The sequence below is a fragment of the Perissodus microlepis genome, chromosome 7, assembly GCF_051167445.1.
Source record: "Perissodus microlepis isolate ML-2025 ecotype Zambia chromosome 7, ASM5116744v1, whole genome shotgun sequence".
NCBI lineage: Eukaryota > Metazoa > Chordata > Actinopteri > Cichliformes > Cichlidae > Perissodus > Perissodus microlepis.
This window is the reverse complement of record NC_140467.1, coordinates 12,227,865-12,249,942: the sequence shown is the minus strand read 5'-3', so window position 1 is coordinate 12,249,942 and position 22,078 is coordinate 12,227,865. Positions and strand designations below refer to the sequence as shown.

At 41.6% G+C, this 22,078-nt stretch overlaps 1 protein-coding gene across 2 annotated transcripts in view; it reads right to left on the bottom strand.

The window, feature by feature from the left end:
- Positions 1 to 22,078, bottom strand: part of roraa (RAR-related orphan receptor A, paralog a) — a 187,078-nt gene that overhangs the window by 22,171 nt on the left and 142,829 nt on the right. The window lies entirely within an intron of this gene.

Genomic DNA, 22,078 nt, shown 5'->3' with positions numbered 1-22,078 from the left:
TGGGTCAGAGGCACACAGCCAGAACACACATGCAGAGCAGGCTGAATAGTTCAGCTGACAGTAATTGTCCCTCTGTGGTCTGCTTAGGAAAACATGTTTCCAGACAACGCGGACTGGCTGCACGAGCCAGATAGTAATCACGATCTTGATTTGCTCCATCGAATGGGGAAGCTCGGCATAAGCCTCCAGATATGGCTCGAGTCAGTATTTCCACTGGAGCTGACATCAGCTGAAGCAACCTCTGGGCAGGAACACAGCACAGCAGTGTTATAATACAATATCTCTTCAAAAATTAAATAACATAGAATAAAATCTCAAGAGAATCCACACTGCAAGTCACCCTTTAAAAATAAAGTCAAATTTTTACTATTTTATTATGCCGTGCAAGACCAAATTAAACGGCAGATAATATTACAATACCAAGATTTTTTTTTATCCCACTACCCACAACCTGAATTTAAAAAAATCCTTTTAATAACATTTGTTGTGACTGCCACATTTGTCAGCTGCTGGTGCTCTTTACTGACTCCAGCGGCGGACAAAGACGAACGCTGTTGAAACGAACCAAGATAAAAGCACATGCTTTCGCCGTCTTGTGACAACGTGCTAAAGAAATGTCAAAGTAAATCCCAAAATTAAAAAGTCATGTTGCCAAAACATGTGTAGGGCTGTTTGTCTTTGAAAGCTATTCTAGTCTATTAGTTTAAACAACGAATGCTCCGCGTGGCATCTCCGTTACTCAACAACTTTCACAGCAGGGCTGATGAGCACTACCTCTGCCATTCTGCTTGAAGGTCTTTGGTTTTCATCAGCTGAAAAAGAGCAGGCAAGGACAGGGAAGATGAATGACATCAATGGCCAGCCGATACTTCCAGGGACGTGTGATTGAGACAAATGAGCCTTGTTACATTAGCTGGGATACTGAATCCTGCTGCTCAAAGATCCAGAGCTTGATAGAGCTGAAACTAGAGGCACCCAACCTTTCTACAGATCACCGGTGTCATGGGGCCCGAGAAGAAGAGCTTTCTCAAAGTGCCTGCTTCGCTGGGCTCACTCCCCCCCCCCCTTTTTTTTTTCTGCTTTTCTCTTGGACCACATTTGCTTTGCTCTATTTTATACCACTGCACCCACACACACAAAAACACACAAACATTGTGGCTACATGGCCTTCAAAGATTATTTTGGCCTTTTCTAGGTGTAGATGAAAGTGAAATACAGCCATGATCTAATCTATATACAATACACTTGAGCATTAGTGTCTATGAGCACTTCCTTCATTCATTATGCATTCCCACTGCTACTAAATGCACAAAATGATTGCATTGACATTGCAACAATCCAAAATATATTTGCATTGTTGGCCATGATAAGCAGACTGAGGCAATGAATTTTAAGGGTTCTGCTTAAGTGTGAGCACACTGCTGTGTCACTTTAGTGGTAATCATGAATGCAAGCGAGCGTCAAGTTACACAGTATTTGACAGGCTTGTAGGAAATTAGGTGTATATTCCATTTATATATATATATATATATATATATATATATATTTATATATATATATATATATATATATATATATAGTAGTGATATCTTCTTATAATTCCTGTGCATCTGAGCCCCACAGTTAGAGACTATACTTCTTCCCTTATGCCCTTTAAATATACATTTTTGAAAATACACTGCCACTGAGCTCATAATCAAGTGAATTAAATCAGTTTTCGAAAAGCTTACATTTGTCCCAAAAAAAAGGGTTTTCAGTCATTTTTGCAGAATATAAAAATAAAATCTGCGATAATCTCTGCGCTGACGGTGGAGGAGCTGCTGAGCAATTTCACCGTCATCCTCCTTTCCTCTAGATGTAACAGACCGTATGAAAGGCATTTCTAGACGACAGGGGTGCACAAGGAGTACCTACTGCCACACAGAGTTCATAGATTGCTTACAGCGTGTGAGGCACATTTCCCCCCCTGCACTGCTGTTTTCATAGTCCTACAAACACTGGCCTGGTTTTGTTTAACATGGCAGGATTAAGCAGCCATGCGCAAAGCATGCTTCCCTCCTTGCACACTTTGCTTACAATGGAAGGCCTGAGCGCTCTTTGCTACCTTTTGGTGAACCAGCTTCCCTGACTGCTGGTGCTTTGGTGCTCTAATCCCAGGCAAATAAACAAGTGCCAAGATTAATGATTGCATAAACGCGTCCCCAAAGCCCTGGAATGACAGTCGGCTCTTCAGCCTGTTCTGCTGCCATGCAAAGGCTCTCAGAGTCAGCTGACAACCTGTATATCCCTCTTCCCTTCCTGCTGCCTCAAAACAGCCAGGAATCGTCTGTGCTTTGTTGCTTCATTAGCGACAGGAAGCTGTCAATATTTTCTACGTGACAGAGGGTACGCAACGCTGCACTGGGAGGATGCATCTATGCTAGAGCGTAGTAAAGGGTCCTCCACAGTTCTTAAGCTCTCCACTTCTTACTTCTTGTTGCTAATCAAGGCCACTGCACAGCATGTCTGGCCCTCAGCGCCTGACATAACAACCCCGTCTGTCTGAGGCCATAATGAAGGCAACATGATAGGAGGAAAGTGGAGGTTCTCGAAGACTTTTGATTAGTTTGTCACCCTCATCAGGACTTGTAAAAACTTGCATTTATGACTTCTTGTTTTAAAAAAAAAAGCAATCTAGTAGATATTTAGGAGGACATTAGAAGTGTGTGTGTACAGAAATAAATCACAACCCCAACAGACCAAAAAGGGCCATTAAAATGACATTAGGAGCATGGTCCATCCTCTCATTCCTGTCATTCCAGGTCTGTGACGCTAAGATGAGCTGCTTTATGATGAGGAGGAAGTAGTGGAGACGGGGAGAGCGAGAGGCTGTAAAAGAGAAGTTGGGAGGAGCAGTGCAGTCCACTAGTCCAGGGACAAGAGAGCGTGGGACGTTCAGATGAAGTGGGAGGTCCCACTCCAGGAGGTTGCTCCTAAACATGAAGGCAGAGGCAGCACCCTGCCTAATGAGGGGTGAAGTGGAGCCCCCTGTGGGATCCCCTCAGGCACATTCATTAGGAGATGAAAAAGCATTTCCTGCGGCAGAGCAAGTGCCTGCCTTAGCTCGGACATGTTTAATTTAGGGCCATATGAAAACAGAAGGCCACACTGCTCAGGTCTGCTGTTGTCAGTCAGGGGGAATCAACACCCCATATGGCCAGTAAGTCAGAGCCAGGATAAATGCTGTGTGTAGAATTGAATTATGATTTTTCAATTCCTGTTTTGTTTTTTTGTTTTTTCGTCCTTTGGCTTGGTTTCCACCCTTTTAGCTTACAACGCACATATTATTAAAAGGTCAAGTGCACTGACACTTTCAACTCTGGGTAGAAAATTCATTGTAGACAGGCTATTATAGAGAAAATGTGCATCTTATCGCAAGTTTCATTTCCCTCAATGCATTGCATTTGGTTGCATCTTTTTGGCTCCAGGCAAAAATAATAGATTCGTTTAGCCAGTGGTGGTTTGTGGAAGGATTATGGTAATGCAGCACTGAACGCTGCAAGCGAAATACAGTAAAAAAAGAAAGTGCTGCAGTAAGAGACACAGGAAGAATATCTGAGAGGTTAATTTATATGATTGCACAAATCTGCATTCACAAATGCATCCTGAAAATCTCATATCGCGCAAGGTGCACTGTTTGCAGAGACAACAGAAGAGACAACTGCTTCTTTTATTCCACTGTATAAACAAGGGCAGTACGGTGTATCAATCCACGGCGATTCGGATACATGTCCGCTTATCACGGCCGCTTATCCTTGTTCCTGATGAATCCTCACATTTATTAAGGCTGTCTTCTTGCCTTGTTAGATATGTATAACCAATCTCCTGTAATTAGCAACTGCTAACCTTTGGGGTGCTAATCCCCCGTGAATTGTGGATTTGTACATCAAAGCCCACACTCTCCCATATAGCTGGTGCTTGAAATTACACTATTTGAAACCTGCAATTATTTGTATAGCACGGATGCATACAGTCTCCTCTTTTTATGTCTCTGAGAATCCCGTGGGTTTGCAGTAAAGAATCCTTAATCCACTCCAGTGGAATCCAAATATAGAGTTAACACCAGCTTCCCAAAATTTAGATGCACAGCCAAGTGCCTGCTGAACACGTAAAGTGGAAAAAGCTCTCTCTCTCTCTCCCCCTCTCCATCTTCCTCTCTCCTTCTCTCTTTTGCATAGTTAAGATTGGATTCCTTTAGTGGCTTAGAAGCATCATATAGGAAACAACGGGGATTGCCCAGCGGTGCAACACAAAGATGCTTCAGTATCATAGAAAGGCTACAAGAAGAATGGCTGTGTTGTCCTTTTCACGGGCAATACTTTAAAGTTAATGAAATAATCAATAGTCTTGCCTGTTGTTTAATGTAATCACATGTCCAGTCAACACAGTGAATGCTGTTTAGAGTCAGCTGCAATTTGTGCTCTCACCCTCTTCAAGGCTAAGCTAAATCCATTGTGCAAGAAGGGGGAGATTATACGGAGTGAAAATAACTGAGATAGCTTCCCACACATACACACACACAAGCACACACAAGTGTGCACGCAGACGCGCATGCAAACTCGCTGCTTTTGCAGGGAGAATGCCTGAAGCATTTACTTTCTTTAATGAGAGACATGAGTCTCATGTGTCAGTGATGCACAGCATGGGAACAATAGGGTGGGCTTTAATTCCATCACTCTACTGTATTTATCCCTCTATCTCATCAATACCTGCCAGTTAAGCAGGATGAAATAAATCATGTCAAGTAGACTCAGTCAGGACCACACTGCGCTCAGCAAACACGCAGAACCCGAACTTAAAACTCGGGGTGAATGCAGTTTTATGCAGTCGGTGACAAATTTAGCGCACGGGTCTTAAGCAAGGGAATACAAGAGATTGTGTTCAGAGACAAAGATCATCCTTCCTGCACCTTCTCTAGCAAGTCATTAAATAGCAATGAATTAACAATGATGTTGTTGGGTCTTTAGAGGAAACGAATACCTCGGCTGTCACCTAAGCCTCCCATGGAAATCTCTTTACTTACCCCAGTGAAACACGGATACCTCAGCTACACGTCTTTTAACATCTTAAAAGGCAACTAACGCTCCACCTTCTTACATTGCACAATAAGTGCATTAACAATTGGGCACAGTGCTTTTGAATGATATTGAAAACTTGACTAGTGTTTCTTTAAGTGTACATATGCCTAATACTGCTGTAAATCATGTGCAAATATGGCTTCATGTGCGAGCAGCAAAAATAATAGCTAGTGAGATCTTTCAAAGTCCTCCCCACATATATGCAATAAGACCAGATTTATCATCAGATAAAAAAGTAACACATAAAACACTTCAAGGATTGGCTTTGAGCGATAGCAATAATCCTGCAGGCGGCCAAATTATGATTTATCTACTTTGGCTTGAGAGCACATGGGGCAGTATTGTATATATCTGTGGTAGCTGGGCTTCTCACTGTAGCATAGGAGCGACTCAGAGAGAATACATTTGGTGTAAAATTGCTTCATCTGTTTACAATTCCATTTGGAGTTTATGAGAAAGACAGGCAAACACAGCCTGATATATTGCCCCTGTGTCACGGCATGGCAGGAGCATCCACACAAAGATTCATCTCTCACTTAGAAGCCAAATGATACGTCTAATTTGCTGCAAGCACAGTTATTTTTAACCTCTCCAGCTGTCAGATAATGGAGCTTGACTGTCAGTGCTAGTGTGTGCAAGTGTGTTAAAAGGTTGAAAACTCTTTTCAATCTACCATTCCCTTTGAGGGAATTACAAAATGCGCATTCCCATTAGTTCACCTGATTGACGTCGCTTCTTCTTTTATCAAAACCCGAAAAAACAGAAGACTGAATTAAGATGGAGACTTCCAACAGCAATCTAAATACAGTTTTCACACGGGCTGTCAAAAAATTATGGTGGCTAGAAGAACATCTCATAAAGTTCAGAAAGTGTTTTGTGGTTACTGACAGCACAATAGGAAGTATTATTACAAACCCGAGTAATGGTGTCCTTTGTGCAGCGTGCCACATTAAATCGTGTACCATCACACGCTTCACCTAACACCTCTAGAGTTACGAGAAAGCACGTGAGGCTTAATATTCACAGCTTTTATTTCATTTTGTACCGCCACAAGGAGAAGGCCAGCGCCGCTGAACTGAGTGAAAGGGCCAGTTACGTAAGACCACTGGAAACTGTTCTTAATCAATGAACTGGCAGCTGACTGCACACTGGTGTCAGTGGCTTGGCTGATATAGTTTAGATGGACACTAATGGATTCCCAGCCTCGTCAAACATGGGTGTAAATCACAGCACTTTCACTGTTAAGGGACTTTTGACATTTCTAACAAGCGGCACTTGTTACGCTGCACTAACATGATAATGCAACAGGAAATATGTCCTCGAGTACGTGTGGGCTTATGCACAGTAACATACAATAAAAGAAGGCACGTCAGTCACTTTCAGAGGCGTTGCATTGAATGTGCCCGCTTTTTCAGTGACGCGTTTAAACCCACCAGGAGCTATGTAAAAAACACAAACAACCCAAAAAAACAATGATTTGCCTCACACAGCCATCTCCATTCCTCTACAGTCGCCACTGTCGCCAAAGTGCTTGCTCATAGGGGGTCATATGATTGTTGGGTTTTTCTCTGTATCTATGAAGCGCCTTGAGGCGACTTTTGTTGTGATTTGGCGCTATATAAATAAAATTGAATTGAATACAGTAAATAATTTCACTGTCCCAATAACCAGCTGACCTCTAATGTCCGCTAACTCCAGCTTAACAGCGCATTATGTAAGAGAAGTGAAGGGGACATGTGGGAACTGAACTCTGTTCACTTCTATTTGACCATGCGAGTGCAGGCAGCTGGATGTGCCTGCTTTTCTGCGTATCGCTGGGCTCTTAGAAAAACGTCTGCAGTGACACTTCGTACTGACCACGTCTGACTTCAGCTTCAGGGTGGCTCAAGATATGAACCTCAGTCATGGCACAAGCTTCCGTCTGCCGCGTGCCTATGTGGTTAGACTAAAGCTCAAGTAAACTGTTACGAAACGGCCTCCTTTGTGGAACAATAAGCTGAATTTGCTCTTGCCTTAAAATCTCCCTGCAAGGTTTTTCAAGCCCATCACGACTAAAAACCGCTACCATGTAGACAATGTAGCTCACGTCAAGAAAATACTTGGCCACAAATGTTGTATCTGGCCTGAAAAGCGCATTATTTGCGATTCAATTCACGTGATCATAAAGGACCTCGTTATTGTAGACGGGAATGCAAAGAAAGTGCTGCGCTTGGAGGAGATCAATAAGTAAATGTGCACCTAAATAAAAAAGGGGGGTGGGGCATTTTTTTTTTCCCCCCTGCAAAATATTCATGCTTATCAACACAGATTTTTTGCAAATAGGCTGATGCGGTACAATGCTGCTCTTGCTCAAAAACCTGCTGAAATAGCTTTTATGTATTCTAACCAAGCGCTCGCACATCATGCTGTAGCAAGTGAGCAGCAAGTGTACTGTGTATGCTTCCACACTGGCAGTGTTTCCTGTCTTACTACATTGAAAGCTAAGTTTCATACTCAGGTGCCAACAGCAGTGCTCTTAGTTACACAAGCAGCCGCTAATGGTGCCGGGTCAGTATTTGGGATCTAATCCTCAGAGGTAATATGATCCACCACAACAACTTTCTACATGCCGTTCTGGCCCTACAGGAAACATAACACTCTTTATGAATCGAAACAAACCACAAACACGGGTGCCGAGCAGGAAAAAAGATCTCTCCCCCTTTGCCTCCGTGATGCACAAGATTTATTTCTCTGCCTGTTCATTTGGCACAAACATCACCGCGTTACAAAAGAACACAAGGCTTGGGGAATTTTCTCGAAAACCCATTGCAATTCTCCTCCATGCTAGTTAAATTACAGAAGAAGTCACAGCAGGGAACTTGGGAACACAGCTACCAATCAACTGAAGCAATTCTCCCGGTGTGTTTGTCAACACTGCTGCCTTGTGTAATTGGCATAATTGTCAGGTTAGTGCTCGGAACAAACTGGGCGTCCTCTTGGCGAGCACGGGCCGTGTCATTAAAGGGACATGTTTCTGGAGGCGCTCCCGGGGACACGTAACACGCGAGCATGTTGGAGCGACAGCTCGCCTGATAAAATGGCTGCCTCTTATCTCCACTATGCATATGAAAGGCTTATGCCTTCTCCATGACAGATTCTACGCCTCATCACCATGGGATTTGCCCAGATACACCAGAACAGAAGCTGGGAGAAAAACAATGTATCACATGTATAGCCTCATCTTAACACTGTCAACCGTTCATGTGTAGCCACTGTGTACGAGCACACATATTGAGGCTCGCGTAACGCAGCGCACTGACTCAGTACTGGTTTGCTGTGGATAATGAAATGTGTGTGTTTCGCTCATCAACAGTAATTCCCAGTTTAATGGCTGCATAGTCAACTTGGCAATCCTGGAGCAAGCCTCAATTATCTTGATAATCTGTAATGAATACTTGATATAATAATGATATAGTATCTATAATTACCATGATGATGTGGGGTAGAGTGTGGTGAAAAATAATCGTTTGTATCATCACCGCTGGGTAGCATCATTATTAATCTGACAGCTCTCATAAAGCACTTTGTTTGTTTTCTCTGATTGCTCTTTTACTACCAAAATAAACAACTTGGCTCCTTTGAGTTACAGCGGTATAATTTGTTGGAACAGCAAACACATTTATCTATAAATTTATTTTCAATTTGAGGTAAGCTGCAGTCACGAAAGCTAAATCACTACCAGGGAGAAGATTATTCTAATTACTAACCAGCTGTCGCACATGCTGCATGAGCACAGGATGTGTCAGAACACAGAGCAACCAGTAATCAGTTTCACAGAATCGTTTGAGCACACATTTACATCTTGCACACGATGATAAACATGAAATTGTCTTCATTTGTATGGTAATGTTGTAAAACTAAAAGAAGCATATGCTATAACACGGCACGACTGAATTTAGAAACACAAATTTTATGGTCAATTTGTCAATCTCAAAAGCCGAGTGTTTATTTGCAGCTGGAATAAGCCTGATGGTATTTTAGTTTTCATTCAGAGCATCGTCAAAGACACGTCGACTACCTGAAAGCACGGGAATGCAACTCATATACTCACACTAATGTGGGTAATGTTTAGTTTTCAAATGGAAAGTGGGTCCAAAGGTATACTGTGATTCACTCACACAGTAAGCTGAGGCAAAGCAGGGGAATTTTGTCATATGAAAGTCTGTCTTTTCCCAGCTACACTATATCTGAATAAGACCATAATGCAAGCATGGCTTGGTCCCTGGGGTTTTCTTTGCCATTTACACTGCTAGCGCTGCAATCCCCCTGACAGGCCTGTTTATGACTGCTCTGCTATCAGAGGGCTGAGCAGAGCCAGGGACGAGCCTTCATTAGAGATTAAAGTGACCGTCACAAAGTCCAAAATCATCACTGCTTCCCACAGCAAGGCGAGGGGAGACACTGAATGGGTTTAAAGCTCATGCATCAACAGCAAGTCAGTATCAGACAGATCCTCTGTTTAACACAAGTTCCTTTTAAATTTCAATATGCATTCATGAATGACATTTAAAGACATTTTTTAAATTGGCTACAATCAGACTTGTCATATTCATGGCTTTGCTGCCATGAAACAGACATGCAAGTAAATACCAAGCATGACATTACCTTGCAAAGAGAGCGATATTTGAAGCAGGAATATTTTTGATTCCATAGCAGTCATTTAGCAGACAAACAAGGATGCTCTGCATCATAGGAAGATCAGATGCAATTTCCTGCATGTTAGAGCTTTCATACATGATTTCTACTAACTGCAGAGCTGGGAGCCTGGCTGATTTGCCTTTAGTGGTAAAGCTTATACATCAACTCAACCAGCCGCTGTACATTACGAATTATAATATAAGACAGAATACGTGCAGTTGGGTGGAAGCTTTGGCCTTTTGTTTTGACCGTAACCACTCAAGATGCTATTCCCTTCCAGGCATTATGTGCTCTGCACCCATCTGTCTATTTCCCCAAACTCTGCAAATTCACAAAGAGAGCGATCGTACTCCAGCACTGATAGTTTTTTTCTGTGGGGGTAACGCATTGATGTTTTTAAATTCAGACAATCTGTGAGTTCCTTTACACCTACACTGTAGGTAACAAAGAGCAGTGTAACACAGGAAATTATGGGAGCGAGAGAGGTTAAACAAAGCAACAAAGCCGTTATACACATTACGCCATTTCTCCTTCCATCAAAATTCTTGCTGCATCTCCAGAACAAAGCAGCTATTCTCAGAGGAACATGAAAGACAGACACCTGTCAATCACAGCTCCTGCAACTCCATATTTCCTGTGTCAGAGCCTGCAGAATGGAGAAATGTGCAATATTCTGATAATATTTCATGCAAACGAATGTAAGTCAGAACACTTCCCTGCTGGCCAGAAGGAGGGGGAATGAGAACAGGTAATTATCGGATTGCCTCAAGGCAAAAAATGATAGAAATTGCAAAGAACGGGGATATTTAGCCCAGCTAATGAAGCCCCATGTTTTGGGAGCACTGGGAAGAAGGAGCAGAGGGAAGCTAGGCTGTGGCTCAGCAGGAGGTAGAGCCTGATAAGACCATCTTACATAATGGCCACATCCAGAATTTGCTCGCCGTTTGGACCGAAGCTCCCTGTCCCTCACATTCTGTCCTATACAATCACCGTGGCCGATCGAGGGAGTGTAAGACTGCCTGCATATCCAGTTTCCTTAAACGTGACCTTTTAATATGTTAATTCTCACCAAATAATCTGTGATGTTGAGGAATGGGCACTGAGTCTGTTGCAGAAGCGCAGCTACAATTGAATTATGGTCATTTAAATGTAATTTAAATGCAGTTTCTTTGTGTATATCAATACCAGTTCTAATCACTAAGGAAATACAAAAAAACTTGAGTGAATTGAGTGAAGGCTCATCCCTCTTGGCCCAGTCAATTTAACCCCACTGAAGGGTTTATGTTTGCCCATCTCGACAGCCTTACTTAAAGTGCTGAAAAATAAAAAGAGATTGCTTATTTTGTATATGCAGCACTTCCCCCGGACGGATATGAAAGTTTAATCATGGCATTAGGATTCACAGACATTCCCTTGCTAGACCTGCTTGCAGACATCAGAATTGCTAATTTGCCGGTTTGCCCAGGGAGGGCTGGTTGGTGGTTGAGGAGGGGATGAATGGAAACAGGAGTCTGATTTGTCCAGATAACCTTGAACCTTAACGCTCAGCTTCCTGTGGTCGTACAGAGCTCAATCAGTCCCTCTTTATCATGTTGATCTGAGCTCCTGTCCAGTGTAGCGGCCGGCACAGCGCTGCACTCGCTTTCACCTGACAACTCCGGGAGTGTGTCATCGAGAAAAATCATTTCCCGCTCTCTTCCACAGTCATTAACTTCCGCTGAAACCCCATGAATAAATACAGCAAAATAATTGCTTTCAAAGACAATCTAGCCAGTGTGATTCCGATCAGATATCAACATTAAGCGAAATGTAAGTCTTTGAAAAAAAAGAATGATAGTAATTGTGGCTCAGTTTCTAATCTGAGTAATTAATTTCTATTGCTTGTGATGAAAATCCACCGGGGGCACAGGCATGATAAAGAAGAAAGGTCCTGACAGGGTTATGATTCAGCAGAGATGTGAAATTCAAATTAGCCAGGCTAAGCAGTTTGGAGCTGATGTTGATTTGAGTGGACTTACTGGTCAGCCCTACAGTACAGTACAAGAGCCAAGGGCTGAAAGATGGTGGAGTTACTCATTGGCACAGGTGCTTTATCAGCAAATTACATGTGAGAGATGAAGGACTAACGACTGCAAGCTATACTCACACTGTAACTGTAAATTGACAGTAAATTAGACAGACATTATTATGCAAACTAAGATTTCCAGTCCTTTTTTTCCCTCTCCCAAATACACCTTTGTGATTACAATAATCCGAGAGAAAATTGGTGCAGAATAGCCGTGTCTAAGTCCACTGAGAGCCAGACTCTCGCTATTAACAAAATTAAAGTGAAGATCTATCATTGGCAGGGAGAGATGGAGCAGCAGGAGCAGAACTCTCACTGTTTTCTGTCACAGCCTCAGCTGTGTGCACACACTCTCCTTACACACTGCCATCTTTCACTCAGCCAGGCACTTGCCTCCTCGCCCACTGTGCCCACCAGGCCCGGGCAGCACATGCCACTGCCAAACATCCATTTACTCCCCGCAGGACTCCCACGTATCTGAAGTGTGCCTGTCACTGAGACCTGTTTAGATTTTAGACAGCACTGAACACCCATTGCACAGGTGAATACCTGTTATTTGGTGAGCTACACAGATAAACACACACAATGCCCGTAATTAAATGCCTCATTTGAAATCCGATTCGATAATTTCTCCGGGAACACCTTGTCGGGTGGAATGACTCAACGGAGGGTGGTAATTGCATCCCTGTAGAGAGGCTGGTAGCCTTCGATGGAAAGCATGGATTTATGTCCACTGGATTCGGTAGCGAGAGCTGAAAAACACGCACTGTAGTCCAAATAGGAGGTAATGTGTACTGTATGTGCGTCTGCGAGTCTTTGTGTACACATGTGTTCACAAGTTCAAGCTGCGGGAGCAAACATACAGCACATTAATTGGCTATTATATGAGCAGCATGACCTGATGACCAGAGATGTGTTTTCTCTACAAAGAATCCCACCTCCAACATCTTAGCCCGGAGGCAGGTTTAATGCTAACCTGCAGATGCTGCTTTTGTCTTTGAAGTGGAGCGATGAATACACCAGAACAGATGGAGATGTTGGATGCTTTCAGGAATTATTAATGGCAAGCTATAATCCCAAATGACCTTCAGCAAATAGTCTCCCAGCACTGGAGTACACAGGCAGCCCCTCACATCCATATTGTAGTTTTAAACCACACCTGGGTCAATGAAGAAAACACCAAGCTATCATTACTGTACTTCCAACTACACAATAATCCATTTGGGAAGGTTTGCTCCTTTTCTTTTAATTTTGTGCAAAGACAACGCAGAAGCATCCATCACATCAAACTCAATTGTATGTTTCAGGAATAGATTTGAGGTTTATGCAGCAAACGCACTAATTCCGTAAAGCCCAATTTGTTTCTCCAACAATGTGAACCACACTCTGGAATTAATCTGCAGAAAGCCTTTCCTGTTGTTTTAAAAATAAACCCTTCATCACTGCAAGCTTTTGTTGTTGCTTAAGGGATACACTGTGACATCAAATCTATCTTATGAACTTACATCAGTAATAGCCACATAATATCGGTTGCCTATGGATAGCATTCAAATTACAAAGCAAGCAATCTTTGAATTGCCTGGGAGAGAAACTGAGCTGCTTTATGTCATAAACTAAAACAAATGTAACAAAAAAAAGCTGTTTTCTCTTAATATATGCAAAAAATAAAGTATACAATGCTTCAATCAATTCAATCTATACAAAATGGACAAGTTTTCCACTGGTTTTCTCTTGTAGTGTAAATTTGTCCGACTAATAACGACCAGATTTGGCTTTATACAGTTAATCAGTCTATGTGGAGAGAAAAGGAAGGATATCACTGGGTGACAATTTAGCTATTTATAGATTTTTTTTTCATACTGTATCTGCATTTGTGAAAAAAAGAAAAAAGTGAACACTTCATGAGGCAGGATGGCTTGGTAAAGATTGCGATATACACTCCGAAAAGCTCAGAAAAACTGGCCCTGTCAGCAGACTGGCTCATGTGTTCCTAGACTAATTTCTAATTACCCGTTTAGAGAAACAAGCATTTTAAAAGTGGAATGATTACACAGCCCCTCATCGTGAAATGAAAAAATAATTGTTATGCACTATAAACAGGTGTAACAATATGTTTTACGGGAACTATAGTGAAACATGAGGTTTTTTAAAAGTGGGATTCACGCTTCAGAACATGAATTAATTCGTGTGATATTGGTTCTTTCTTGAATTAGTTTCATCTTTTAGTTTCATTTCAAGTGCATAATCCTAGCTATGGTGGCTGGTGTAGGACAAAGGCTTTATTCAGCCAACAGAAATCAAAAACATTGAATTTAGATTGTATATTTTACATTTGCCCATAATGGATGCGGTTAATCTCGTTAAAATGACGTTAATGCCATAACCGCATTAACGCGGCAAATCTCCGTTAGCGCTAACGCGTTGACGCCGTGCAGTCCCACGCACGGGCCGATCCGTGCTAACTTGCTAACGGAGATTTGTCGCGTTAATGCAGTTATGGCGTTAACGTCATTTTAACGAGATTAACACTGACAGCACTAATAAAAACGTTTTTGTACGCACTATATTTTAACAAATTTGAATATCATCAACACTAAGCAATAAATCAAAAATAGAAAAATTGTATGTGTCAATTAAATATTTTGTGGTAATTTACGACGTGTAGGCTGCCAGTCCGTTGTTTACCTCAGCTGGTGTCCATGTCTATTTACTCTTGAGGAGGGTGTAAAACTTTGTGAAAGGACTCAAATACGAGTCGATGAGTCACTGAAACGTCTGTGTGACGACAGCGATCCAGAGGTGAATTATTCAGGATATTTCAAACTTTTCTGTTGGTAAGCACTGCTATTTTTGCTCCATTGCTAGCTGGTGTTTTCTGTTAATCAAAACAAATGAGTGTAGAAAAGAAAAGAAAGAAACCATTTGTAATCATGATTCTGTGAAGTTGTGCCTCAGGTGCCTGAAAACATAAAATCAAAAAAAGATTTGGGTACAAAAAAGAAAATGCGATCAAATTACTCAGGCTATTTCGTTTCAACATCAATAAACAGCAAACACCTACACTATAGCTAATATTTTACATCTGTATGGGTGTAATTGGGTTCATACAGTTCTTTTATTTAAGGGGAATTGAGGACTCCTAGATTGAGTCAGGCAGCCAGCACCCTGTAATATTTGTACAGAATTTGCAAGGTCTTCAACTCTCAGTTTCTAGAGAATAAATACTGGGCTAGTACTCTCCTAAGACACTGCATGCCTTCAAAGAGCTACATCTAAGGGAGAAATTGATCAGACACTTTTTCTCACACTTGGTTAGAGCTGAAAGGAATAAATTATTTGAACGGTGTCTATCTACTTATATACCACGGCCACTGATTAATTATCTTAGGCCTCGCTAATGAGAATTTGTAAACAAATACAATGTTAATCTACTATGTATACTATGTTTACTCAAGTTTGGTGAGGCCGAAAAAAATCCCTTATGTATAAATTAGAATAATCCCACATCAAGAGATGGAAAAAAAATCCATCCTGAGATCAAAGCCCAGACGGGCCCAATGTAATCATGTGTCAAAAGATCAAAAAACACCTTCCTCACTAACTCTACTAGAGAAGGTATGTGAAACATACAGTGGTTTTATCATGGAGGGCTGAATTTGCCATAATTAAAAATAATAAAAAAGAGTAAATGAATTAATTAATATGCCAATAACAAAAATAAACAAGTAAATAAATACTGAATTACCTTTATATTAATTTCTCTATTCAGTTACAATTTTCCACTTAATTTATTTTATCTGTGTATACATTTCTGCATTATTTTCTCTTTGCATTTTTCCCTAAAACTTTCTCACTTCTGATTTTTATACATTTCTTGAAGCATTTTTTTGCTTTATTATGCAAATAAAAAGGAGCTGTCGTTCAAACTGTGCCATGGGGTCAACATTTTGCTTATCGCGTCTTTTTTCCACAAACATTGCCACAACAGAAATGCCCGCCTCCAGTCGGGAGGTCGCTAGAGAACTGAGATGCTTAGATAATCTAACCTAAAATGATACAGATCGTTTGGGCTGCTTAGTTAGACACTCGCATGGATGGTGTGTTTCAAATCACCATATATGAACACAGAGGGTCAACTTTTCGTTTCAATAAATTGGAAGCAATGACTCATTGTGGGTACCTGCACACGTACATCGAAAATAACTGTGAGGCAGAAGGCGGCACAAAGTTAGTGTGAATGTCATATTTGGGTGGGACTGCGGTAAGACTTAAGACATTTTATCTAGGAGCGTTACATCGACTTTGTGTAGCTGCCAGTGTAGCTAAGCTATGTAGCTACATTGACTAGCTAACGTTTTGACAGCACACCCACGAGTGCAGAAGGCAAAATTATTACTATTTTTTATTTAATCAGTAACTAAAATGTAACAACCTGATTTAAATAAAAAGAAAACAGAACAGGGGACTTATTACTAAAGCAAACACATTTACTTGTTTATAAATTCCTTGGTTTTTGTGCACTGAATAATTAATATACAATTATTAAATTATTAGCACTGTTGCCTCAAAGCCTGAAGGTCCTGGGTTCAAATCCACCAGCTGGCTCAGGTGGGTTCTCCGTGGGTACTCCTGGTTTCCTCCCACAGTCCAAAGATATGCATGCCTTAGATTAATTGGCAATTCTAAATTGGTGTGAATGTGAGCATGACTGGTTTTCTGTCTGTGTTAGCCCAGCGGTAGACAACCTAGATTGCTAGATAGGCGTGCCCCACCTATCACAGCTTGGAGATGCTCCAGCCCCCCACCCAAACCTGACTTGGATAGATGGAAGATGTTAGTATTATATACTTATAAGTCAGTTTTATTATCAATCTGAAAATGTGCTTCACCTACGTTTTGATCCCCCCTCTAAGGCGTAGTTTATGATCATACATGATAAGAAAAAAAATCAAGAGAGTAAATTGCCTGTGAATTATGTCACATTGCATAAGCACAAGGTAGATGGGGTTTTTAACAGAGTACCACCTAAACATTTTGTCCATATGAAAATAATGATACTTAAAAAGCATGCAATTCAACATGCAGTTGTGCAAAAAATATAAGTGTAATTGTCCACCCCCCCCACCTAAGAAACACACAGTTTTACAGGAGATTTCCCAAAGATACTTTAGACTGTCACATGAAACATGTTTGGTGTCTTTCACCACCACAGTGCAACATTTTAAGACGTTTCATTTACACAAGAAAGCAGAGCTCAGACAACAGTCATTTGATTACCAGGGCTGATTGTGTCACATGTGGAACTCCATTAGCTTTACTCTAAAAATACCTTCGTAAAAAATAGAAATGATTTCTATGTACCTTTCTTTGACTGTGTGCAAAACTACATACACTACTACATGTAACATAAACCAGCCAACACACCATAGTATTTATAGAATAAGAAAGTTTGCATTGTCTTTCCCTAGCTGGGTTTTAAAACAAACAAAAAAAAAATCAATAACATACACAATCTATTTAATATTTCAATATTTAATGAGCATTTCAGCGTTAGGCAGTAACATTGTGGCTGATGTGTTTGACAGTGAAACGTCAATAACGGTGGGCTGTGGAGCTTTTACAGTAATTAAGAATGCTCTATTTGGGCAGATTTGTCCTCTGTTGCTCCAGGTCGCACTTTAAAGGCATTAAAACAACCATTAGCACAGTAGGAACGGCGCTGTCTTCCTCTACCCTCCAACTATTGACAAAAACAAAACTTAAGAGATGACAGCTGCTGATTTGTAACTAAGTGACAGATCCCTGTGAGCAAATAAAGCAGTCATGCAGTCTTTTTGCTAGAAAACTCCCATTTGTTTTCCTGTGAAAACAAATGGGAGTTTCCTGTGAGAAATTTACTGAATGGCACATAAATCCCCGAAACTTAACATAAGGGTACAGTTTTGAGGAGCTATTTATTTCAATTTATCTGGTGCCTATGTCCCATGTATTGGATTCCAGGAACTCTGAAAATGAGCCAAGAGAGAGCGTTATTACATCAGGGATGAAGATGCTTCTTTTTCCCAAATTAGGCTCTTATAAGAGGGAGATCATAAGCAAATCCTGAGACTTTGAGCGAGGGTCTTTGCTGACGCTGCTGTTGTTAAGGCTGGACTAGGCTGAGCTGAGCAGCCAGGTTGACAAGGACCTGTGCTCAGCACTAGGAAAGCTCTCATCCAGAAACAAGAAGCCCTGGGGGAACAAAGACAACAATATGCCAAAAAAAAAAAAAACCCACTTGAAAACAACAAAACAACCCAAAAGCCTGTAAAAAAAAAGAAAGAAAAAAAGTCAGTGGTGGGTGATTGCCAGCTGCACTCTAGATTACCAGGCTCTCTGAGAGTCTTTCAGCAATTGCTAAGAGCTGTAGCATCATCTCCAGCTCCTTAATCAGTTCTGCTGGGGAGGGATGGATCCTGACATGCAAAAGGCTCAGCACGATGGGGAATAAACTCATAATCAACAATCAGATATTCCACATTGCTTGAGGGGGCGGTAAGCTCATCTCAGATAGGTCAAGGATCTCTCCACAGCCAGTTAACCCCTTTGCTCCAGCTGGGAAGCATGCACACGCTCATTGTCTAAGACAGACATTGTGTATTTGGCGCTGACGCCTGACTTGCTGAATTAGGATGATGAGACCAACACATGCGAACGGAGTGTATCTTTTTCATCCCGTATATCAACCGTGTAAACTCAGTTTTAATTTCAAAACATACTTCACGAGTCCATAAATGGGCATGGATTTCATTAAAACGTTATGTCCCTGAATAGGATATGCGCTGTGCCTTTAATCAAAGTTCATTGCCTTGCACATTCTTCCCCTTTCATCTTTGCAATTAGCACTGAAGCAGCATTTCTTTTATTCCAAATGAATGCATGTGCATAAAAATCAATCTTAAGCAGTCTGTTCTGGCGAGGCTGTTTTTCTTTGTTATTTATGATTAGGAATTCCTTTTATGCATCTTCGCTGGTGTGAGAGCACCTTATGCTGCAAACCTTGAGAGCAAGTTCTCACTTTGATTCCAGATTCAAACATGCATCGCTGTGCCTGGTGGCAACACGTAACCAGCACCGGCAATGATAGTGAACTTAGGAGGCGGTAAAAACTTTAAAACCCTGGGGGACAGATATTCTCATTTGTTCCCCTTGAAGAGCACCCCCTAGTGCTCGGGAAGATTCACAATCTTTGTTTGTTCATAAGCGCACACAACAGATCAGATGAGTGTAAATGAAGCCATCCTACAAGTAGAACCTCTAATGGCCTCTGCTGGGACATGCAATCAAACGCCTCACACACTTCTCTCCCTTTTGTAATCAAGTGGCGGAGCACATGTTGCGACGACCTTTGTTATAACGTTGCCTGTTCCCTCATCTCATCAAAATTCTGCACGCCTCTCATTTTTCATCCTTTCTTCCCCACCAGGCTCCCTAGATGCTGCCGTAGCTCTCCGTGGAGAAGAAGGGAGTATGTCTCAGTACGCTGTGACCTCTGACCCTTCCTCAGCCTCTTATTCTGCAGCACGCTTTCACTGGCAAAGTCTTCGAATTTCACCGTCATTTTCCTAACTAAAAATTCCACAGAATCGCGTATGTGAAGCCTAGGAGATGTCTTTCGACAGAGTTCACAGAAAATGGCTAAAAGACGCCACGCATCTGTTTAGCATAAGTGCTGAGTAAGGAATATTAGAGACAAGCTCTTATCGGTTTCTATCACTAAGAGTTTCTTTCTTAGTCACCTTAGGTCAGATTAACACCAGAAAAGTACTCCTCTCCTGTGTCACCTCTGCTAGGCTGACGCATGCAGGAAGAGGGCGAAGAAGGTGATAAACCACAAAAAACAATACTCCTCTTCTTGCCTGCTGCCAGCATGCTTGCCTAGCAGGGAGATCTGATTACAACTGAGAAGAGAGCAGCTTGGTGTTTCATGGAAAAGCAGGTCAACTGTAGAGCGCTGTCAGACCTCGGGAGTCACCGGTCTGATGGAAAAGCTATCCGACATGGTGGGGAAAGACAGAGGTTTGTCTCAGGCCGTACAGTAATGGGCTTTATTTACTCCGCCATTAGGAACAGAAAAGAGGGGAGAAATGATGGAAGTGAAAGGACTGAGCATACGACTCTAGGGAGAGATGCATTAGTGTTGTCTGGTGTTCCTCCTCACCTTCTACCTCTTTCGATATCTCCCCCATCTCCCTCTGGCTCACACACAAGAGACGGAGCTGCCCCACTGCCAACACCTAACTCCTTATGTGTTTTTCTGTCCTCAGTGTTTCAGTCAGACAAAACGCAAAATCAATAATGCTTTTTCTCCCCCATTTCCTCTTTGATGCAACTTCAAAAAGCAAATGGACAGCCCTCCAGAGGCCCACAGAGGAAAAAAGCCAATGGTACGAAACATGCTCAGAATGAAAGTACAGGGGAATAAAACTTCATCCTTCACTCTCTTAAAACACTGCTAACTTTTAAACCACAGGCGGCAAAGCATACGAGGGCAAGGCAAAGCATGCGAAGCAGAAGAAGTGTACGTTCCTTATTAAATTACATAGTCATACACTAATTTTATTGAGGCACTTTACTGAGTAAAGCTGATTTGCGCTGGGAGGATGTGTGTCAGTATTTCAAATAACTGCAAACAGCAAACTATTAGAACGCAAAGATTGAGGGCTGCAAAAAAAAGAGAGAGAATCTATATTCTTTCTACATTTTCTGCTTAGAACGTTACAGAAGGAAAGAAAAAAAATGAAAGTAAAAATGTTCTCTAACTCCATAGCCTGTGGTATGTGATTATCTAATGAGTGCTGACAGAGGAAGTATTCTATCAGAAGCTAAATGCTGCATGACAGCGAGATACTTCAAAAGGCTCTATAAGTGACTCCTGAAATACAGACTGAAAGTAAAGTAGGAAATTACCTTTAAGTTAAAGGCATTAGGCTAAGCCCAGCTTGGTCTGTTACCTGACTGGGGAGCCAAATAGAGAACCCTCAATGAACCTCAAGTTTTTAAGGATTTAGTCCGATGGTTACTTTGAGCAAGTGCTGTTTGTTGTTGCCCGCTGTTTGATTGGACATAGAACAGGGGAGTCGTTTAACCTTGCCTGTGATTGGACTAATCTGTCAAAACCACAAGGTGTGACTGACAAGACAAGATGACTGACAGAGCTGTCTGGCACCCTGGCAATGCTTCGGATGCCGCTGCAGATTAATGTTTGTACAAAAACTATGCTCAGACGTGGTTACAAAGAAATGGCAATTCTTCTTTGTGTTGTTACTGGAAGCACAAGGGCAAATCATATACTTAACACACTTATATCCAATGCACAAATAACACATTTCTCAAACCCAGAATTTGAATTTTTTCAAATTCATAATCACCTAAAACGTGCAACATTAAAATGCAAAATAATCCCCAGTTCAGAAACTGGTGTCTATCCGTAGGCGCCTATCCTCTCTGGAGTGCACATCCTTTTCTCCCCAACTTCTATGGAGCCAAATCAAAAATCCATGCTCTCAATGGGCAGTCAATATCTCATTAACCAGTCCCTCTACACACAGACAGGCAGCCAGGATGTTTGTCTCAGTGTGCACAGCGCAGACTGGCACAGCTCACACACTTTAATAACCTGTGGGGACACCAATCCACTTCCTCGGTGAGCTAAGAGGCAGGAGAGAGGGCTGAAGCACACACTGCACGTCTGGTAGGCTGACTTGTTTGTCCCACCTTGCATCTGCTCAGATTTTGTGTGCATGCTTTTAATTGTATTGTATTGTATATAACCCCTTAAATTAATAAAGGTTTTTTTCATTGCAAATATACAGACATTTGTGGTTCTACTGAAGTAAATGTCGTAGCTGTCTAAAATTACATACTGACAGACTAAAACGTACACAGTATTTATTGATTTTTTTAAAAGATCAAAACGTGCATGAATGCCTCGTCCTAAAATAATTGGGTCTTTTATTTTAAATCCTTGCAGGTGACTTGTGCTATATTTGCCTTCACCTTAATCTGTGGCATATTTTTTCCCCTTCGGCTCTTCATGTCCTCAGTCCTTAACTGGATAATAGCCAATCTTGCTAACTTCTGCTTTAATGTGTGAGAGCCTGCAGCACTGGTTAGTGAGCGCTTCAATTGGCCACTGATTGAAAGAGACAAAGAGTACCAAATCCACAGCAAATATTTA